Source organism: Falco peregrinus, chromosome 4 (genome assembly GCF_023634155.1).
Source record: "Falco peregrinus isolate bFalPer1 chromosome 4, bFalPer1.pri, whole genome shotgun sequence".
Classification (NCBI taxonomy): domain Eukaryota; kingdom Metazoa; phylum Chordata; class Aves; order Falconiformes; family Falconidae; genus Falco; species Falco peregrinus.
This window is the reverse complement of record NC_073724.1, coordinates 30,345,539-30,368,777: the sequence shown is the minus strand read 5'-3', so window position 1 is coordinate 30,368,777 and position 23,239 is coordinate 30,345,539. Positions and strand designations below refer to the sequence as shown.

The following is a 23,239-nucleotide window of genomic DNA, read 5'->3' as shown; positions in this document are numbered from 1 at the left end:
GCAAATACTATGAAGAGGAGCACTTTCATTCTGAAGCCTGCAGAAGCAAATCAAATAAATAGAAATTGTGAGTTTCAGCCAAAAAAATCCTTTCTGACAAGAGTCACCCCTATTCATATGACTAGTCTCATTAAGATCAATGAGAAATGGAAAAAGCTGCAGGACAGAGTGTGCATGTTTCTCCTAACTGAGCTGTTCAGCTGTATTTTTCCTTGTGAAAAGGAAAACAAACCCTGTACCACCAAAGCAATAAACGTAGTGCGATTAGTGGTCAGCAACTCACCAGATACCACTTCCCACAGTGCTATAGTTAGCAAGTACTCATCGACAGTAAGTGTTACAAACAACTGGATTAGCAAAGAGAGATTTTCGTATTATCTATACCCATATATATATAAAAATACCATTTTGTACAAATCCAAACTATGTGAGGTTAAAGCTAATGGGCTAGCTTTGTTGAGCATCTCAAAAATCAAATTAACTGCAATCAAATTCATGGCACAGCTCAGGGTTCATTTCATTACTATCAGAAAATTCAATCTCTGAAATCTTACAATATTAAGCTAGAGCAATGATCTTTCTGTTAAAGTTCTTTCTTTTTTCATTTTAAGGTGAGAAAAAGCTGGCGGGCCCGGGGAAGGTGGGGGTGGGGATTCCTGATGGATACTACTGAAAGCTTGGCAAACATTCAATCAATTACTCTTATATAAAGGCAAGAAAAAAAGAAGCATCCTTTCAAACACATATGAAAATACATTTTGCAGTACAAATTCTAGCTCTTGCATCTATTTCTACATCATGCCTTTTCTTGCAAAAATTAAAGTACATACACGCATGCACCTATATAAGCATATACATATTTAAATTCAAAATACAAATCCATTAGGGAGCTACTTAAATTTGCTCATTGCTGCAATAACTAATCATCTCTGTGCCGTACTGTAGGAGGGAGAGTCAGAAGTTCATTGCATTAAACGCAGGCATCCTCCTTGTTTTAATGAAGCTGCCTTTTTGGTTTATTTTACAATAAGCACTCTTTAACCTTACTGCAAGACCTAGCTGTAGAATACTCACTGCAATTTCAGCCTCCTTTTTTATCCCTCTCTTCAAGGTTCCCAGCTAGGTTTCTCGGCGGGAGTCAAGTGTGGTTTTAATAAGGCAGATGAGGCAGGGTTTCTCAACTGCTTTTGATAGAGGTGAGGTGGTCAGCTCTTTATTGACTTTCTGCAGTACTGCAGCTACGGACCGTACAGACAATCTTGCTTTATGAGCATGCACCAGGCAGGAAATGGGCCTGGAAATTTCCAGCCGGCAGTGTTTGATGCACTGTTTGAAAAGCTGCACGATGTGCATATAAAGGAAATGAAGGAGAGCCTGTTTTGTTGTTGTTGTTGCTAACCCATCAGGCTGCAGTCGCTACATGTACCTAGGAATGCCTGCTCAGGAGCCATTTTAAGAATTAGTATGTCTCAGCAAAAGGAAGAAAACCACGTTGGCTATTTTGTGCACATGAGAGAGTGCTGCGTATCAAAGATCCTTTTATAAACGCTTGGGAAAATCACATGAGAGGTAACTAGCCACTAAATGATTTTACTGTCCCTTTCTTACGTAAGCAGCCACAGCACATATACACTGTATACAGTGCACAGCTGCGCTGATACACACGCATCCTCACAAGGGGATGTGGAAAAAAGGAAGCAATCACAGGCTGGTATCATGTACTATTAAGGTTTTATTGATACCAGCACAGAGCAACTGCATGACTAATTAATGGATGCTCACAAGCTACACACATCCTTCCAATCAAGTGGCAATAAAACCAGGTAGCCTTCTTCACCCTCATGCATATATTACTTCAGCTCTTTACCCTCCTCCCTTCATTTTCGGACTGCTGCACACCCCCACTCCTCTCACCACCCCACACCTACACTAGCAAAATGATATTCCATTGCTCCGGGATCAGGGATGTGCACACTCATGTCCCCGCTCAAGAGCTTCCCACGTGGGGCAGAGTGAGCCCCTCCGAGCCAGGTTTGTAATGGCAGACAGGTTACAAACTACACAGACAGGAGGTCTGGAACTCCCCACACCCCCACATCCCCACACCCTGAGATGTCTCCACACATGCAGACACGAAAGTAACTATTCAAATTGGGCTTGACATCTCTCTGTGCCTCTTTTACTCTCTGCCCAAGGGGGATAATATCCTCCTGCTCCAGCGGAGCGCAGTGATGGTGAGCAGATCAAAGATGGCAAGACAGTTCAGACACTTGGGTGATGGCAGCCCTACAAAGGCTGGAACAGACTTTAGTCCATAGGAAAATACCACACACGCGTACCCGCACGCAGGTGGTGCTGACTGCACAGCGACCGTGGATGCAAACTCCGGCTTGCATCCAGCTGCAGCAGCAGCAGCTGCAGAACTGCTCTTGTCAAGGACTGGCTGAGGAAGCCAGGTCCCACCTCCTGCTGAAGCACCACACCTGAGTATCCAGAGCTGCCTGGAATTCATCACGATTTCACATCTTTCTGCTAATTGCAAAGCTCTTGGGGACTCTGAAAATAAAGCCATACACACACACACGGGTTCAAAAACCTTACAGCTATGGTGTTACTATCACAGCGTATGTCCTTACTGCATGTAAGATTTAACTACATGTTTAAATTCTACTGACTTCGGTGGGACATACGGATCTGCTTAACTTTCATGATGTGCTTAAGTGTCTTTTTGCAATAGATATGCTTTCCTACACAAGAACTTTAATATATACTAGCCATTTGTTTCATAATTACCTGGATAATATGTCTTGCCTTTCCAAGTACAGCACTGGGCTGTACTTTGTCACACGTAAACAGAAGAGCAGGCAGGAACTGAGGCAGGCTGGATTTTTAGTTAGCCACCTGAAAAACATGGACAATGATGGGCAGATGATACCGCTCCACACTGCAATGTTATCCGAGTGCTCCTAAATTTTTGCCCACTAGATAAGCATCAGCGGACAGCTATAACATAGTCCATAAAGGAAGGTGAGGAAAGGACAATAACCCATAGCACAGAACATTTCCATACTGTGTTCTGCATTTTATATTTAAAATGCAGCTACAGGGAACAGGCGTCCTGTGAAATAACAGATGTTAGACTCTCACCGCACATACACTGCTTTAATTCAGACGACCTTGCTGAATTAGGAAGCTAAATACAAGACAAATGTTCACCTTCTCTCCTGAATGCCTGTCTTGAGCAAACCTGGTTTTGCTGGCATTTGGCTGATGTGTGTTTCCTCCCAGTTCCCCATCTGCAGCTCCTCAAAGCGCGTTCTTACAGAAGTTAGGCTTGTATTTCCAAATCAAATGCTGCTTACATTGTGAACCTCATGAATTTTCTTTGCTGATAGGAATTAGCAACTGCTTGACTTTAACCCTCTAACTGGGCAGAAGCTGGAGACTGGCCTGGACCTGCTGCCAGTTTGTGCTCTGGGTCTACTCCCAGCAGGCAGTAGATGCTCAGGACTTCTGGAGAGTCATGTGCAACACATTGATTATCAAAATTATATGCAAGTCTCACTCTAAAGCTGAACTTAAACATTCAGATGGTTAATGATTTCTTAAATTCTTAAGGTCCTTCTTCTGCATGTGTTTAAAATACTCTGAGAGAAGAAACAGACTGGCATTGTCTTTCAGTCTTTTGCTGGTGGCAAAGCAGATTATTCCTATCATATTCTGCAGGGGTGCTGTCAAATGCTGTTCCAGGCTATGGGCCAAAACCTACCCCCAGTCCATGTGCTCAGTTCCCACTGGCATCAATGATATCTCCACCACGGACTGACAGTAGTAAATGGGCAGAGATGTGCTGGCTGCTCAAACAGCACGATCTATGTGCTGAATAATTCATTTTAAACTGTTGCACAGATGTCAAAATGTTATTGCTGATTTCTAGCCAGCAGAATGGGCGTTTCTTCTCCCGATACAAGTCTGTCACTGCCTGTAATGCCAGAGAAGATCTGGGGGATGTCTCAGCAAGACAGCAAAGTCCATACATGGCATGCCTGTGAACATATAATTAAAATGCTTGTTACAGGCCACCTTTCACTCTCCTTATTAGGATTCTTCTGTGGATGCACTTACCCCTTGCCTCCAAAAAATTTCAGACAAGCAGCTTAAAACATGCCGCAGTTACGTAGGTTTGAGTGTACAATCTCCAGCAACCACCTCAGCCCTTTGGATCTTCCCTAAGGTCCCACAGAAAGCCTCTAAGTACAAACAACTGAAGAGTCACAGCCAAGTCTGGGTAACAAAATAGGCCCAAACAAACATCCACCCTACCCCCCACCCCCCTGTCTCTAAAGGAGACTAAGCAGATCTATCCTAGAGAGTTTGTCAGCCCAGCCACGGCAAGAGCCCCATGGCAGAAGTCAAAGATCTCTCTCCCCTCCAAAACCAAGGAAGAAAAAAGGAGTTCTCCTGTGTTTCTTCTTTTGCAGCCTGGAGCTGCCAACCTGTTTGGCTGGGCTTAGCACCAAGATCATCCAGGAGCCAGCTCACCCACCCAGCCAGCCTGGTGGCCTCCAGCTGCTGATGGCCAGCAGCACCTCCAGGAGCAAGGTGAGACTCCTGTGTGCACACAAGCTTGGGTGGCATCATGGTGGGCGGCTGAGGGTGGCAGGAGAGATGGAAGGAAAAGGGGAAAGATGCAAGAAAGCTGCAGGTTTTGAAGTGGGATCAGAGACTGGGCATCTCTGACACAAACCAAAAGAGCAAACGCACCCTGTGCCAGCCCAGACTCATCTCTGCTAGGGCTGTGTTGGCTAACAGTGTGATTTTCCACACTCATAGATGGGCTTTTTCATGTCAGCTGGTCTGTGTGGAAACAGACCTAGGCTTAATGAGGTCTAATTTGTTTTAAATCCATAGGTTTCTTTTTAATAATTAACAGTCCCCATCGCTCAGCAAAGCCATTCCTTACCCCTGACTACTTGCTATTAGGAATGAATTTACTGTGAAATACTGTTAAAAGGTGGAAAGCAAGTGACATAATTCAAGTTTTAATTAAAAAACATATATATCACAAAGCCAGAGCCATAGAAGGAATCATAACCGAAAAAGCAAAAAAACCCTCTTCCTCAACCCAATGCCTACTCTCCCCAATTACTTGCTTTATTCTTTTTATGCTATTTGAATTCTTGTAATTGGTTTCTCTTACTGGATGCCCTGCACCCAAACCGTATGTAAGGTTTTCTCTCTGCAATTCCAGGAACTAGAGAACGTGTCGGCATCATTACCATGAACATTACACACGCTCACACGCGAGGGTCCAGGAACTACAATTAACACATTAAGAAATAATAACTGCCAAGGGAGCAACGGAAGATAAACAGCATGGAGCTGATGTAGCAAGAATTCTGCTTGGGAAAGGGCTGTCTCTTGGGTAACGGGCAAGGGAAAGAAACCAAAGCACCGTGCAGCATTGCCCATGTAGCAAAGAAATCCCCCAAACCAGCTGAACAACTGTTTATACATTAATTTCTTGAAATTTAATTTCACTAGAAGTATTACTGGCTTCAAACTCAATTTTGAAAGAATCTGAAGGCTCCTGTTTACAAAGAAATAATAATTGTGTCCTGTTTGAAAGTTTAAACATGATACGGTTTTTGCTATTTGAAAAACTGTTCTGATGTGCTGTAGGTTTGTTGTTTCTCGTTCTGTTTTTTTAATAGAAGCCAGAAATGTTTATTTCTTTTATACATGTACTTATATATATGTATGTAAAATACATTAAAAAACCAAAAAACCCACTTTTTTTTCCTGCTTGTTGATATCCATTTTGATGATTGCCTTCTTTTTTCTCTTTTTATAATAAAATTGAAAGAATTAAATTATTTTCCAATTTTCCTAAGGATTTTTAATAAAAACAATTCTTTAGATTCCAGAGTCTTTTATTTAAAGCTTCCAGCCTGCAAATGTTTTGTGTGAGTAGTCCTGCAGAAGCTGCATAACAAAAGCCTGCAAGAGTATGCCCACCATTTGGATATGTATTTTCACCACTGTAACCAGCAGAAATCATGGACCAGAGCGGTCCTTTGGAAACCAGTTTTGACTTTTGCTATTTCTTTCAGCTGGACCAGCTGAAGGCCTCAGTATTTTATTTTTCATTGAGATTAGAAGCCAAAGGAACGCGACAGCACAGGCGAGGCTTATGAAATGCTTTGTCTCGTGTCTCCTCCACCTTGGGGCTGCACAGCCACAGAAAACCCAACAAAAATACTGCCATGATAACCCCTTTCCTACATTCACTCACATCGCTGCGAGGCAAAAGGGAGGCAGAAGAGGCTCAGACAGGAGGGTAGGATGAGCAGCCCTGAGCAAACCCACCTTTCGCCGAGAGAAGGGTGCATCCCTCTCAAGCTGGGGCGATGCCCATGACCCATCTGAGGACTCAGGCGCAGGGTTTCTGTGACAGGCATGATCCCCCACACTGCACCCGAGCATCGCTCATCAGTCAACTAAGACATTTCAGCAAATCACATGGCACTTTGTAAAAACATAATTGTTTTTATTTTCCAATTTTCCATGTTTTGCGTAGAGTGCTGCTGTGTTCAAGCGAAGTGAATAAAAGCATAAACAGTGAGCACCATCTGGAGAACATTCTTCCAGCACGCTGAGAAATAGCAGCTGCCTGCGCGCTACCTGCTATAAATAAATGTCATTTAAAAATGTCCAAAAAATTGTTTGTTCCTATTTGATGGAACCGCAGCCAGACAAAAAATTTCCTTCACCATGTGTTCAGGTATCTGCCATCTTCACAACAAAAAAATAAAGACCTGTAGATGTTTGTTTCTCATTCCTCTATGTTAATATGGGTATCGCTAATGGATTATCAACCCTACATGTTGCTCTAATAACAGCAACAGAGGTGGCAACTTAAAAGTAACACATAAACAAGACATTCAAAATCCAAATGTTTTTTAAACTGTACTAGGTTTTAAAATGTACAAGATGGTGATATCCCTCAGCCTGCTAGCAAGAGAACGGGTAAAATTATTCTGGCTTTGAACTGATAGTGTATCTGTTTGGAAGAGGAAAAAAAAAAAAAAATTCGATAATTTATTTTCAGTCTAGCACAAAGCCACTGCGATCTCCCTCTCTGCTGACAAAATACAGACCAAGTTGGCTGTGGGGCTGTGATGAGGCTCTGTGAAGGGTCAGTGTTTGCTGTGTTTGTTTAATCACTGCAATTAGAGCTATGCAAATAATGAAATTGTTTGCTATGGTGGCCAGGCTGGTGAAAAAAAAGAAACCTAAAAAGAAGTGTTTGGGTTGAGCCATTTAAGAACCATTTTTTCTTTTTTGGTAAAATGAAAAAATAGAATTGTTTTGTTTGTTCCACTCAGAGGGCAGCAAAGCCTTGACAGAATCCATTCAGTGTGAAATGAAAAATACATTTTCACAACGAAACAAAGTGTTTGCGCATTTGACATTTTTCCTTTCATTTTTTGTCAGACAAACACTTTCAGCACCCAGAAAGGGATGCTTTGGAGAGCTTACTGTTTGCTGGGGGAGGAAGGAAAGGATCTGACCATCCCTTATCCTAACCTCAGACACATCTCAGGCCTTCTTGCCAGGGCAGGATTGAGCACTCAGCTTTCTTCCCTGAGGAAGCCACCGCCACCCTTTGCTTCCCTGCTGCCAGGCGCCACGCTCTGGGCAGCCCCCAGCTCCGGGAGCCCAAGCGGAACCTTCCTGCTCTCCCCCGTGGTGCCAAAGGGTGCCGGGCGGGTACAGCTACAGGGACAGCAGCGTCACCATCTCTTGCTTACCGGTAGCCCAGGCACAGCTTACACATCTAAGCAACCTCACTGATACCGGGCCAAAGCTTCATCCCGCTTACACTCGTGATATTTTGAACCAACAGCTAATGAGGTTGATTATCTGGCTGCTGGTTTTGGGGAAGGACAGTTCTGATCTCAGGAAAGTTAGTGATAAAATTAAAAAGCCGACTAGAATAAAAGGACTAAACCCACAGAGATCAGGCTGAAGAAGAAGAGGGTTGGAGAAACCTTGGGGAGTCATGACCCCGGTACCCCAGGCACTGCAAGATGCGTGCTCCTCTCAGAGGCAGGGCTGCCTCTGTCTCCCTCTTTCAGCCACCTACACTGAAACATCTTCCTTCTTCAGTGCTTCAGGGGACACTTCAGCGGGTTTCAGGTGGGAGGGAGGTGCACACATGCTTTACAGAGGAGGCTGAAGCTACCCACGGACCTGGGAGACAGAGTACTCCCACACTGAGCACCTGGGTCTGGATGAAGCAACTGCCTTGAATCTTCCACAGCTGTAACGATTTACAACTGCCTATCAAAAAACCAGCAATGACCCCATGCACGGTGTGGCTCTTCCCAGAGTGGCACAGCCCCTACAGCCCACAGGCGGTGGGTATGTGCTCCGCGCTACAGCACAGGGATGAGGCAGCCTGAATTCTCACTGATGAGCCACCAGCGGGAAGAAGGATTTTAAGAAATTACAGGATTTTTTCCCTACATTTTTTTTTTTTAAACATTGAATTAGTAAGTGTCATGAAGTGATTGGGAGCAAATCTATCTTGTGAAACATCCACAAAACCGGGCTAGGTCCCTTGAAGGAGAGAGTGGCTGTGACTCCCGAGGCACGGGGCGCATTGCTGGCCTAGCTCCTCGTCATCATTTCAGGGCAAGAGTGGAAATGACAGACACAAATCTGATTTGGTCCCTCCCTCAAGCTATGCTGCTTTCTCCAAAACCAAAGTTATTGTACACTGGCATGTTCACCCAGCAGCTCCGCTAAAGCCTTGTGTTTCGCTGGGACTAGTCACCGTTCCCACTGGAAGCAAATGCATCATTTCCACCATATTTTATTTTCTGTTTTCGCAGGGACTCAGTGTGCCAGGAGCTGCAGGAACAGGGACGAGGGTACAGTCCCTTCCCTGATGAAATCATCATCTCAAACCCAGCAAGGACAGGAAATGATAACGTGGTTATGGTTCCCATTAGCCGTATTTTTTCTAATATAAATATTTTAGCTACTTCTATTTATGGAGCCCATTCACACTAGTTAGATACTTCAAAAAGGATAGTTAAGCTGTCTGGAAATCAAGATATTGGACTACTGATTTTGTTAGGATGATGATTTGCCTAGATGAACAAGGTTTTCCCAGACCAGGTGTGCAGGGAAGGCAGGTGGCAGGAACGTGTCTGTCTGTCTGTGCATGCACACATGCGTGCGTGCGTGTGTGTGTGTATGGGGAGGAGGGCTGTTCTTTGGTTTTGCCTTTGGTCAAATTCAAACAATGTGCAGTAACAAGAAGTAAATGTCATTTTCCTCCCATCCATCTTAATTTGGCATCCATTTTAAAGCTTACCTTTGACCTTTTAAAATGTTAATACACTTAAGCAGATATAAAAACCACAAAGCTCCTGGAAAAATTAATCATAGCCATATCACGATGCTAGTCTAAAAATGTAACATCAGTTGTTTTCCTCTTTAATTTCAAGTAACATTTGTTCGATGCTGCAGCAGTAACTATGCTACAACTAGCTATTATTTCCTTTTCAAAAGCCACGTTAAATGCTATAGCAAAACCCCATCAGCACAGCCAGCACAACCTACCATGATTTTTTTTTATTGGCTAACTGCCTAGAACCACAGAAAAGGTCCTGAAGAAGACCTTGAGAAGTCACCTAACCCATCCTTCTGCCCCAGGCAGGACCAGCTCTCTCCAAACCATTCCTCACAGGAAACCTTACTTAGACTTCCTTAAAGTAGCAGCCTTAAATAGAACTGGAAAAAACTGCACAAAGTATATAATGTAAATAAGAAAATAATTCATATACGTGCACTACATATACAAGTATGAAAATACAAAGAGACAACCCTGACCTAAATGATAACTCTCCCACCTCTGACCACTTCATACCCTTTAACCAAAGAGTTCAAAACAGGAAACTCTAATAAAAACACTTCCTTCCTTTTTAAAAATAAAAGGCTGCTAGCTTGAGAACCCCAGCTCTTTGGAAATGCAGTGGCACCTCTTCTCAAGAAAAGTGGTTTCAGAAGCACCAGGTCCCACAATATTCAGGCCTTTACGCTTCAAAGCAAAGAGCTCTTCAGTTCCACCAGAAAGCAAATAAGAAGCAAGAGTGATAACGAGCCTCTCCAGTAACCAAAGCAAACCTAAAATGTCTGGAGCCTGCTCGTGATCAAGGGCATCCGCCTGACTGTTGACTTAACCATTTCAGGTGGGAAGCTATACTAGGTTCCTCTGCAGTTACACGCTATGAATGTGGAGATCCATGGCACACAGCCATATGCTGCTTTCACTTTATTTTCTGTAGCATCTGATGGCATCCAGGGATACCCCCATCAATTTAATAACCCCCTTTAGAAGACAGAAAGCTATCGTGACAGCCAAAATGTATCCTAAAAGACAAGTGATGGGACAGTTTTGCGGCTAAACACAGCCGCTACCCTAGCATCCAAAAAAATCGCTTAAGGATCTAAATGGCAAAGCCAAACCAAAGGCAGATGCATTCCTTGAGTGAGTGGGGAAGTGTAACTCCTTGCAACTGATTTCTTCCACCTACCATTTACTTCTAATTACCTTGGTTCCAGCACAACAGGAGCATGGCCAAGCAGTCTTCCACAAACTGAACACCCGCTTGAGTACAACAGTGGGGGGAAACACAAGATAATCAAGCTTGGCACCACCAGCCCCATGAGAGAACGACACCCTTTCATGTGTCCTGCACGCACAACACAGAAGAGCTCTAACCCAGAGCCCAGCTTTTTCCATCGTGGAAGCCTTGTGAATCCACCCTAATCATACGTGATTCCTCCAGTGGTGGAATGACAAGAGGTAACTCCATCCACCCCCCAGAGACCAGAGATGAATTAGCAGCACATCACAGCTACAACAGCGAGGCTCTTCCACGTGTTCTTCTTCTAGGATCCACTTGTTCAAGTATAAATGCATACATCTGCCTGTGCATCTGGATATTTATTTACAACTACAGATTACACGCTCTCTCCAATAAAGAGCATCCTGTGCCAAAGGGACCTTTTGCTCTTGCAACAGGATACCCTCCAGGGCTGCAGACCCATGCTTTGACTGATCTTCTGGGTGAAGCAATCTGATCCAACTTCTCTGCCATGGGGCTTGTGGAAAACTCTCCCCCAAGGCCAGGCTTTTTACATAGTGGGTCCAACGGGCCTGGCACCTGCAGCAACTGTCTCTGAGGACCCCAAAGACAGCTGCCCAAGACAGTAACACAGACAAGAATCTTCCAAACAAGGAATGCTCCTTCTCATTTTCTTCCCTGGGAAGTACACAATGCTTTGGAGGCGGGGGGGGGGAAGTACAATAACACATATCTGTATATACGTTCCTAATTCCTTCTGGCATCCCCCCAGTATTCCACAGTCTAGAGAGCAAGTTCAGCCATGTGAGCAGTTGTCTTCCCCCACCTTTCTGCGGGGCAGACCTCCTGGCCGAGAGCTGTCTCCTGATCTCCAGCCCCATCACCAAGGCCAGAGATGAGGGCATCTATTATGCAGACAGTGATGCCTGAGTGCTCCATTAGGAAAAATCGTGATTTAACAACAACACGTTGCCCTTCCTGTTTGCTTTGCAGTGGCCTTCCGTGGATCCACCTCTACAGCAGGTGATCTATCATCAACAACCAGAAAGATGCATATTATACAGCCACAAAAATACTTCATATTTCACTTAGTTTCCCGTATCTTCCATTCTCACTGCCCTTCTGCATCATCCAGTTCAACGCTCCTCAATATATTTTCTTTACCTTAATTATATATATATCTAAATATATATATATGTGTATATATGTGGACTACCTAATTATTTTTTAAACCAAGGACCATTTTGTGCAGTATTGTCACATAAGCTTTCAAAGACAATCAAATTTTAATAAAAATAAACACAATGAATACACACGTCTCTCTTTGCCACTCACGACCCTGTATTTTGGGGTTTTTGCTTGCATGCCACAGAATGCACACGTGCTGTTGTTATACTGCTTGTGACTGGTTTATTCACCATCTTCTGATATTCATGGACTGTAAGTTAAGTAACACTTCTCTAGCTAATTAGTTTATTCACTAAGCACAGATGAATAACTGATGAGCTACAAAAAGTCGCTATTGTCTGAGTCAGTCACCAAGTAACTAACTTGGCCATTCAACCAGGGAGAAGTTTTCATCTTTGAAAGGTGACAAGTAGCTATGTAATGACTTCTATTATTTTCTCAATAAACCCAGAGAAAATAGGACATTGCAGCTAGAAACACACAGAAAGAGAAATTAGCTGCTACTGTCATTAAGGATTCAGAGGCTGAAAAAGAACGTTGGTGCAATGCAGCTGGAGAGGCTTTATGGAGTAAAGTGCTTATTCTCTGGCCATTAACGAATTATTTTTCACTGGCATACAAGACCTGCACTCCTTTGGCATGAGGAGCACACTGTCTGCCGCGGTAGGCAAGGGCCATTGTCCTCTTGGCCCTCCTGGTGGCCACTGCACTTCTCCCAGCTCTTTGTTTCTATGCCACAAGAAAAGCAGAGAAATAATTTAAAGGCTGAAGCACATGCAGACGTTAGAGAAGAGATTGCTCCTCAACAGTAAGCCTGACCAACTGAATTTGGAGCTACAGCCTAGGATGTTCAGGGGGGTGCTTGCCCTCAGTAGCCCCACTGAAGCTCAGTGACAAACTCCCTCTGACGATCCTGCCCATCAGAGCTGACCCCCTGTCACTGGCTCAAAGACAACAAGATAATTAAGACACTAATAGACCTGGTCAGCCCAGGGGCTTGTTTTGAGATCTTTGCACCTGCCATAGGGGAGGTGGGGGGGAATCCAAACCTAAGCCCAGCTTGCCCATCAAGCCAACAGCAGCCACCTTTCTCCTGCTATAGCGGCTGCTCTCTAGCCACTTTAAGGGTAGTGCAAGCAATACAGGGACCTGTTAGCCACTAAGCTGAAGGACGCTTTTTTTCTGAAAAGCATGAAGAGGACAGGACACCTGTCCTAGGCTTTTTGGTTAATTCTTGAGAACTCTTAACTCCATATCTGATGTCTCATAGAAGCGTTTCCAAACAACTACATGCACAGATGGAAATCAGTGACAAGTGGTGTCCCTCCGGGGTCTGTACTGGGACCAGTACTGTTTAATATCTTCATCAATGACATTGACAGTAGGATAAAGTGCACTCTCAGCAAGCTTTTTCAGATGACTCCAAGCTAAGTTGTGCACCTGAGGGATGGGATACCATCCAGGGGGACCTGGACAAGCTCGAGAAGTGGACCTATATGATGTATCTCATGAGGTTCAGCAAGGCCAAGTGCAAGGTCCTGTACCTGGGGCAACTCTCAGTGTCACTACAGGCTGGGGGAAGAAAGGACTGAGCAGCACTGCGGAGCAGGACTTGTGGGTACTGGTGGATGAAAATCTGGACCTGAGTCAGCAATGTGTGCTCGCAGCCCTGAAAGCCAACTGTATCCCAGTCTGTGCCAAAAGAAGCGTGACCAGCAGATCGAGGGGGGTGATTCTCCCCCTCTACTCCCCTCTGGTGAGACCCCACCTGGAGTGCTGTGTCCAGCTCTGGGGTCCTTAGCACAGGAAAGACATGGACCTGTTGGAGTGAGCCCAGAGGAGGCCAAAAAGGTGATCAGAGGGCTGAGGCACCTCTTCTGTGAAGACAGGCTGAGGGAGTTGGGGTTGTTCAGCCTGGAGAGCAGAAGTTCTCCAGGGAGACTTTACTGTGGCCCTTCAATACTGAAGGGGAGTTGTAAGAAAGACAGGGACAGATGTTTTAGTAGGGCCTATTGCAATGGGACAAGGGGTAATGGTTTTAAACTAAAAGAGGGTACATTTAGACTAGATATAAGAAGGAAACCTTTTTTATCATGTGGGTGGTGAAACACTGGAGCAGGTTGCCCAGAAAGGTGGTAGATGCCCCATCCCTGGAAACATTCAAGGTCAGGCTGGATTGGCCTCCAAATAACCTGACCCTAGTTGAAGATGTCCCTGCTCATTGCAGGGGGGTTGGACTACATGACCTTTAAAGGTCCCTTCCAACCCAAACTATTCTATGACTCTATTAACCAGCAAAAATAAAAGGGTACTGGAAACAGGTCCAGCTCAGAGGGTTCCAGTCACTCGCACCCAAAGCCAGCACTTGAGTGCAGAGCGGCAGCTGCCGCAGGGGTCCCCCAGTACACCCGGCCACTCTGGGACTGGACCCTGTAAACTCACCCCACCCATGTCACAGTGCTGCTCTGCACCTTAAAGGACAGCATGGATAGACCTGCTGGGGGCCAGGGGGGTGCAGGGAGGAGGGAGGGAAAGCCAGAACTAACAAGAAACATTAAATTGTCTGGCAGACCAACTCCTCCACAGAGTGGTCTATTTACAGAGCTGCTTGGTGCCCTGGGAGGGATGGGCAATATTGCAAACCCAGGAACAGAAATTCCTGAGGAGAACTGAGACAGTTCTCAGTTCTGAGGTTAACAGTGACCCCTCGCAGCCTAGGACCTCTCACGCAGCCACCTTCTTTTTGAAATCTAGAGTCCGCTGGGAGAATTTAGCCTAGGGCTTTGAACAAAAAATAAGGAAAAATTCTCTTCCTGAAGACAGTCCATGAAACCCAAGCAATGCTGAAAAGTGTTTTACTGTATTGTTATTCTGTAGATGCCATTTCTGGAGGCGTGACCCAGCACAGCCTGATCTCAAAACAAAGCCATTCGTGGCTAGCACCACACATTGCCAACCTACTCCTTCCATTCAAAATAAAATATATTAAAAAAAAAAAAAAGGCAAGTACCCCCATAAATCATTCATCCATCCCAGTTTCATAACGAGAATATTTGTCAGCTCCCATTTTGCTTCCCTTTCTCCAGCTGCCTGCCCTACAAAGCCACCATTTCAGCTGCCTGTGCATACAGACCCGTGGGCACACTGCGCCACAACAGCTCCTGTATCTCCATCCTTCTGCCTGTGGAGAGGGTGGCCACCCCTCTCGCCCAGACCTTTGCCTGCACCACCACAGACTTTTCAAGGGATTTTTTTTTTTTTAAATACATACATTTTTTTATCAGTAGCCCTGGGGCACCCATCAGATGTACTCAGCTCCTGTAACAATCACGTGATTTATGTAGAAGTAATTGGGGTTAAACTATCTGCCACATCAAACTCTTCACATTTGGCCCCATCTTTAGGACCTAGAAACATCTGAAATAAATAAAGCCATGTGTCATTTAACAGGGTCTGGGCTTAATTAGGATCATTCTGGATTTTATGGGAGAAATCTTGTACTGCCAGCTTTATGTGGCTAGTCCATCACTTGCAAGGTTATCTGCTTTTTTTTTTTCCTTTAGTACCTACATCAAAATATTTCTATTTCCACACAGCTTTTCTTTTCTTTTTCTTTCTTTTTTTTTTTTTTAATCCTCCAACCAGCCGGATGACAACCACTCCTTATCTTTGGCTGTCTTCCATGCTAAAATAAGAATGCTGTTGTTACGCCGAGAAGCTGCACCCTTCCACCTCCGTTCCGTTCCCTCCCAACGTGCTCACAGCTGGCAGCGCAGGAATGCCCGAGATGCCGTTTTCTGGCCATTTTTCTGTGATGTTGCTGCAATTTACCCTCCAGCTATGATTTGTATTACTAAATCACACCGGCCCTCTCTCGTGACACGGGTTTTGCAAACCTAAAGTGACAGACGGTCTCTGTCCTGAAGAGCCAGTGATACTCAGCCCATCTTCATGCCACCGCTTCCCTGCCTTGACGTAGGCTAGACGACACGAGGGTGAGCACGCAGCCAAACACCTCTCAAGTGATGCCTGGCGATTTGATTAGCAGCAGAGAATGACTGGATTAGAATAGGGATAGGATTAGAGACTGATGAATCGCTGTGAGGTTGCTGCGTCTGTATTACTGGCTCCAGCAGCAGCATTTGAATGTCAAACCGTATGCCCTCAGAGCAGCTAGGTACCACCTATTGCAGGCTTCAGAGGGTTGTGTGCAAAGCAGTTCGGAAAGGTAAAGGAATGAGGGTCTGAACTGACAGCCCAGTACAGGCAAGCCCTTGGTGGGTCACGGGCAAAAATGAGGAGGGGGAGGCAGGGAAACATTAAATGATTTGCCCAAAGCTACACGGGCAATTTGTGGCAGAGGCAGAAACAAGAGCCAGATTTTCTAAAAAAATTAGTTCCTTGCACAGGAGATGAGCCAGCCGCCTTTGTTACATGCAAATGTATTTTTTCCCTGTAATTCACACCGCTGCAGGCTCAGCACAGCAAACGCCAGCTTCCCAAAGTTGTAGCGCGTTCAGCGTGACCTGCTCACTGCACACCATGCCTGCTACATGACTAGCTCCGTCCTCCAGCCCGCGCTTGCAATGCAATGCACGTGTGTTGCAAAAGCTTATCGCTTGCATTTTTGGCAGGAAGCGATCAGGAGCCTGCAAAACCCATCCCTGGGGTGATTCCCAGTCTGACCCGGATAGCTCTGGCTACTGGAGCACCTCCAGAATTTAATGTATACATGGAAATTCAGCATCACTCTCCAGTTAATTCAAGCAGTTATCCCCTCTTCAAATTTGGCTTCAATCATCTCTCAAGGTGAAAGCGATTTCAGTGTCTCTTCACGAGAGTCCCATTGGAGCTTACCACAGAAATGCCACAAATTCATCAGAGACGCCAAGGACAAAATAGTGAGGGTGCATTAATTAAACAGGCTGCTTTAGCAGAGCTGCACAGGAAAATGTGCAGGCTACCAGCAGCCTCCTGCACTAGTTACTGTAGTTACATCTGATCAGCCAGGGCCGCTCACAGAGTCATGACAAGGAAGGAAAGGCTTTTCCAAATTTACATATAAAAAAAATGGAAGCGTGCTGATTTTTCCATCCTATACTCGCCTTATGCCTGAAACACTCCAATCAGCAGCATATTGGTGAGGAAATCTTTACTTTAAATGTTAAGCCAATTTGCTGGTGATAAACAACATGAAAGGTTGCTTAGAAAAAACTAAGAATATTTCCTCATCAAGTTTAAACGGAAAATACCTGAAGAATTAATGGGCAACCAGATACTCCTTCCTCTCGAACGCCATACCCCTATTAGACTATATTTATTTTCAGTTCTGCATTTGAAGCGTTATTTTAAAAGATGACTTCTGATGGAGAAAGGCATGCGAGAAAACTATCACCCACAACAGCGGCTAAATCCAAGCCAATCTCTTAAAAAAACAGGGGGGAAATAAGAGAAGGCGAGCGACTGCCCTGCACCCCCTGCGCAGGGCGCCCGCACCCCGCGGCACCCCCGGGGGACGCAGAACTTGGGGCACCCGGCGCTCACCGAGCGCCCCGCCACGCACGCCCCGAGCGCCGCGACGCCGGCGCAATGCCCCACGCCCCGCGACAGCCTCATCCAGAAAAAGCCATTAAGGGGGACGCAGGTGACAGCTCACCCCCCTGGCAGCCTCGGCCGAGAAGCGGGCGGCAGCGGGAGGAATTTCAGCCCCAACTTCGGAAGGGTAAATCCGCCTTCTCGCCCGTGATCGGCTACGAGGGGGGGACCCCAAAGCATCCCACTCCCGCCCATCTTGAAACCCACCCTGCGCCTCCGCTCTCCTCCCTCCCGAGCGCGGAGCCGGGCGCCCGAAGCCGCTGTGACCCGCCGGGTGTTGCTGCCCGTGGGGCAGGAGCCCCAAGCCGCGGGGGGCGATGCCTCCCCGCCGTCCGCACCGCTCCCCGCCGCGCACCCACGGGCGTGATTCTGGAGAAGTTGCGCAGGCAGCAGGAGGAGGAGGAGGAGAAGGAGGAGGGATGGGGGTGGGGGGGTTGCTCTGCCCGTGTGGCCACGGTCTCGCCCCGTCCCTCTCCCCGCCTCGGTCCTCCGCGCCCCCCCACCGCCGCAGCCCCACTGCCGGGACAACCCGCACAAAGCCGCCGCCGGGGTCTCGCTGCGCCCGCTCGGCGCCACCAGAAACAATAGTCACGGGCCGAAGCGGGGACGGCGGAACCGCCGCCGCCCTCCCCGCGGTACCGCAGAGCCCGGCCGCCGGTGGCAAGGCGGGGGCGGCGGAGGGGATTCTCGCAAAACGCCGCCGCCCCGGCCAACCTGTCACCGCTCCGCCCGCCCGGGGTTGTCGGTGCGCAGCCGCTCCGCGGCACCTACCTCCGGTGGAGGGTGCGGCAGCCCCTAGCTGGGCTCCATGGGGACCGCAGCCGCCGCCCGCCTCTGTCAAACCCGGCCGCCGTCGCCGCCGCCGCCGCCGGGGACGCGCCGCCCTGCCCTGCCCGGTACCGCGTCCCGCTCCCCCCCGCGCCGGGAGGGGCGGGGCGGGGCGAGGGGCGGGGGGCGGGGCCGGCCCACACTGTACCACGCCCACCACCGCTCGCTCCGCCCTCCCGCCGGCACGTCGCCCCCCCCCACCCGCGCCCCAACGGAGCTCCGTGGGGGCGCGGGTGGGGGGGCCGACGTGCAGGGGAGGGATGCGTGGGGTAGGGCCCGCTGGGGGTCCCGCCGAGCCGCCGCAGCCTTTGCGGGAACAAGCCCGGCGCCCGGGAGGATGCTGCGGCAGGCAGCGCCATCCTTGATAAATCGGATGGATTTTTTGCTCCCCGTTTGCTTGAAGTTTTGACCTCGTCTCCTCTGCTGCTATCTCACATTTTCAAATTTTCTTTTTTTGTTTTTATTTCCCCCTCTTTAAAAAAAATTTTCCCCCATCTTTTCCACCCTAGATCTCCCTTGTCCCCGCTTTCCCATAAGACTCTGAATCTCCCAAGCCGCTCGACCACAGACTCTGGGCTTGAAAATGGTTTTGTCGAGGGCACAAGAGTTTTTCGTAGGTTCCAAATCGCTATTACTGTCGCCAGCAGCTTATTGGAAGGTGCGGTGCATTAAACTAAATCTGTGGCTAGTATTACATAATATGCCCTCGAATGTACATAAAAGATGATTGTAATTCCATCTGGATTTCTGTTGATATTAGCAAACTGCTCGAGATTTCCTCTTGCGGTTTAATGGGCTTTTCAAAACCTTTGACTGGTGCTGGATCAAACAGATTATGATTTAAGAAAGGGTAAAGCACACGCACTCATGACATCGTAGGAATTAGTGAAAGAAGAAAAAAAAAATACTTAGTAGGTCATCTGCCTAATCCATCTTCTGAAGGAGAGTAGGAATGTCCCCCTTAGGATAATTTATGGGCATTTGTCTAGTTTTCTTTCAAATGCTCCAAATATGTGGCTTCCTCATCACCCATAGGAATTTAGGTCAAGCTGCCTGAGAATGAATTTTGTAGTGTCTCGGGATTTAACATCCACTGCTGTTATTCCAAGGAGGGTTTTTTCTCCCAAACAGCACAACTGTGCGGTTGTACTCATTCATTTCTTTCTTGCCCATCAGCACGGAGAGATTTTGGCCATCACTTTGCCCAGGTTGAGAGCCCAGGGACAAGCACAGCTGAGAAAATGTCATCTCTGTGCTCAGTGTCACGACTTGTTAGGAGAGCCATGGAGAGAAAAACGGATTTTACACCACTCTGTAAACCCGTGGTTCACCTGTGCCCTGAATACTGCCAGAGCTCTGGTCTCACCATACCAAAAAGGGCATGGTAGAGCTGGAAAAAGTTTGGAGGAGGCAGCAGTGATGATCCATGGTTTGAAATGGCTTTCCAGTCAGGTTCCTGCAGCCTGGCAAGAGGCTCCTGAGGGCAGATGTGACAAATGTCCTGCAACTCTCGAGCGGCACAGAGCGTGAGCAGGCACTGCTGGCCCTGACTTCCAGCACAAGAAGCAAAGGCCATGAAATTAAGGTAACGGGCAGACGCTTCACGTGACCGTGCGGAGGCGTTTCTTCATACAAACACAACTGTGGAGCCCCTTGCCATCCGAGAGCTGGCAGCTGTTGTCATTTTGAGGGGAGAATGGATGAACTTACAGAACAGAAATCCACAGAGGGCAGCCAAATCACAGCTGGCTGAGGAAGGTCCTCCATCCCGAACGGTTCGTGGCTGGGCTTGCTCTGTTCTTGCAGTCTCCCCTGGGCCATTGATAGCTACCATTTACCTGCCGGCAGTGAATACACCTCTCAGGTTTAATGACACATCTGGGTTAATTTTGTGCTGCCCACAGCATTCCTAATGCCCATATTGCATAGAATGGAGTACTAAAAGGGATGAGTGCTTTCTGGAACGTACCAGGACAGTAAGGTAGAGGAATCTTGTAAGCAAGCAGAGAAGCAACTGGGAATGATGTCAGCCAAGTGGGCTGCTTGGGACAGTGGTCAGGAACGTGACGGGGAGGTGGTGACTCAAATGCACAAGAGCAAAACAGGTTTTAAAAGTTTTATTTAAGAGTGGAAAAAGGTTCTGGTTTGGAAGAATGGAGGGGTTACTGTTTCAGGACTGTCAGTTGTCACATGAGTGCTTGGATTACATTACCACCTTCTCAGCAAGAACTGGAAATGATGTTGTCAAATGTATTCATTAAGGCATGTGTAGACCATGTGACATCATGTGTGGACTGGAATGTGTACAGATATCAAATCATGGGCCTGTTGTTTTATGCTCTTGGGAAGGAGCAGAGAGGATGACCTTGGTGCTGATGTCATAAGCTTTTAACAGTGTAAACTTGTAATTCAAAATTCAGTTTTTGAAGAAGCTGTCTGCTCATTTCAGTGAGAGAGTGGCAACACTGTACCAACGCACAGCACGTTGTGGAAGTTTTAAGTGTCAAAGCCCACTGGAAAAACCATCATTATGCATTGAGCCACTGAAGAGAGAGTCACTGGTTGCAAACAAGCTTCTCTCACCCTTCTAAAATGTGACAGAAATAATCAAATCTATCTGTGGCCTGGGGACAGTGACCTTAATTTAAAATCAATCAAAAATCCCTCTGTCAATGGCAACTGATTGCCCTGTTTGCATCTCAGGCTGATGCTCTCCCAGGCCTGCCATCGTCAGTGCTGTTGCACAAGTGGGTAGCATTGTATCACCTTCCTGTCTCTTCTCTTCCTCCATGTCTTTGAAGTTGAGATAGCCTGGCCTCAGACACTTCCCTGTGTTTCTGACAGAGGAATTTTGTCTGTGCATTAGTTTATAAATACTGTACAGGTGTGCCTTAGCATGACTGCTTTATCCATGCAGCTTCTCCATAATTTACCAGTTCAACAGTTTGTGTCATGATACAACGCCAGGAGGAAAACTTGCCCTGGTGAGGTGGCTTGACAATACAGGAGGCAAACTACACCAAGAACGCAAATGAAGGAGCCCAAACTGTGTACGAGTGACTCATGGACATAACCCTTTATGGGACTGACCCCACATACTGTTTTCACAGTGTTTACGCAGGAAAACATGTTCAGGTAGATCAGGATAGTCACCATCTGCCTGTCAGGTCGCCCCATCTCCACCTGAATCTCAACACAGATCCAGGCATGTGGCACTTACGAACTCCAATATAAGCTTTGTTCTAGAGCTGGGTGGCTAAAGTAACTAACTATATGGAGAGGATTTGCATGGACTTTGTGCATTGCCTGTGCTGATAAGCATACCAATGGGCTGTTACACTTCCTTTTGCGAAGCATGTAAAACAGTTGGCAGTACCATTTATTTTGCCCCATTACTTGATCTTGTAGAAACACTTTGATCCCGTGACAATGCCATACAGTAGTAAAATTAGTGCTTCCAGGTGTGGTTATTAACATAGCAGTGCAGGGTGCATTGCAAGCTTTAAATTGGAATCAAAAATTCCATATAAGCACCCACACTACAAACGCTGGGTGGGGGGAACCGACAGATGGGTGCACACACACTATCTGTTGTGAACTTTCAGAGCGCAGCAGGAGTGCTCATTGCACCCAAAAATGGGGGTTCTGAGCAGATGCAAGATTCACAGGGACAGAAGTAATTTTCAGTTTTTCCTTTAATAATATACAGGCAGTAGGAAGCCCGTGGCAAGTCTAAATTGAGTACTACGCAGCTTTAAAATTGTTTAAGGCATTATCTATTATAAGGAAGTTTATAAAGCTCCATCTCCATTATTTGAGTTTTCACGAGGTCATAATCCACTTGACCCTCGTGGTTTATTTCATCACTGTTGTCCCTCAGAGGAATTATAACCTTTACCATTACCACTTGCTAAATATATCAAGAGGTTTTAGTGATATTATCATAAATCACCAAGCTCAGCTTTTTTGCTTGTAATGTGACCATAGTACCTACTGATTTTTGATGCAGTGATTGTCAGCCTGATCTGGCTGTATTTTTAAAATTACTTTATAATAAGAGCACACCCTAACAGAGATGAACCTATTTTGGCTTTTCTTTTACATTTAAAAGCTACCTTTTTCTGAGGTCATCTGAACTTCAAGTGCTGGGTTTTTAGGCAACGTTTCTGGCATCAAACATGAAAAATATGAACTCAAAGATATTGAAATCAAGCACGGTGTCTTCAGGTAACACCATTCTCACAATTGTTTCTCTTTTCAATGAAATGTGCAAGCATTCATTAGAAATTGTATTGTAATCTGATTATCCTGAAAGCAGTTATAGAGAAGAGCAAAGACATTACAGGTGAGTCAGGTACATTACTATGTGGCTTTTTAAAAGGATGAGCCATAGGGAAGCTAACGACAAGTGAGAATTTTGGATAACCGTAATGCATATAATTATATTGTTTTTTACAGTTCAGTCTGTTTTCCTGCAGAAAGAGGGGCCCATGTCAGCACTGCAAGAGATCTTAAAGAGAATTTGCCATAAAAAAGATGTGCTACTGAAGCCAATTTGCAGTTGCACTTAAAGATTGGCTAGGATCAGAAGCTGGCCTCAAAACCCTTTTGACAAGGGATACCTTGTAAAACAGTAACTGGGATCCAGTTGAGCAGGCTTCTGGCTCCAAGGCGGCTTTACCAGTGCTGTGAATCAGGCTTGCTTGGTGGAACTGCTGGGATCCAAAACTGCGTGAGATTCTGCAGCACCCGCTAAAGGAGTTTATCTGTCTGACATGGTATGGTGGGGCAGGTCTGGGCATACAATACCATTTCAGCTGGTGTGCAGAAAAATGAACCAAAAATATCCCATCTGATGAAAACTTGGATATCTGTCTTTGTGGAAGAGGAAGAGGAGTTGTCTGTCTTTATTCTACAGACCTTTCATCTGTGGCAGATGGGGGTATAGGGGTGCACTTCAGCAT

The 23,239-nt window shown here is 46.3% G+C and overlaps 1 protein-coding gene across 2 annotated transcripts in view; it reads right to left on the bottom strand.

The window, feature by feature from the left end:
* RAI2 (retinoic acid induced 2) overlaps nt 1-18,397 on the bottom strand; it is a 47,120-nt gene extending 28,723 nt beyond the window's left edge. Inside the window, exons 1-2 of one of the 2 annotated variants that reach the window (XM_055802784.1) lie at nt 18,219-18,397; nt 2,794-2,901 (exon numbers count right to left, since the gene is read on the bottom strand). The gene's annotated coding sequence lies outside the window, so the exon portion shown is untranslated. The remainder of the gene's footprint in view (nt 1-2,793; nt 2,902-18,218) is intronic. The other variant, XM_055802783.1, reaches the window with a different exon arrangement.
* Between the last annotated feature and the right edge of the window lie 4,842 nt (nt 18,398-23,239).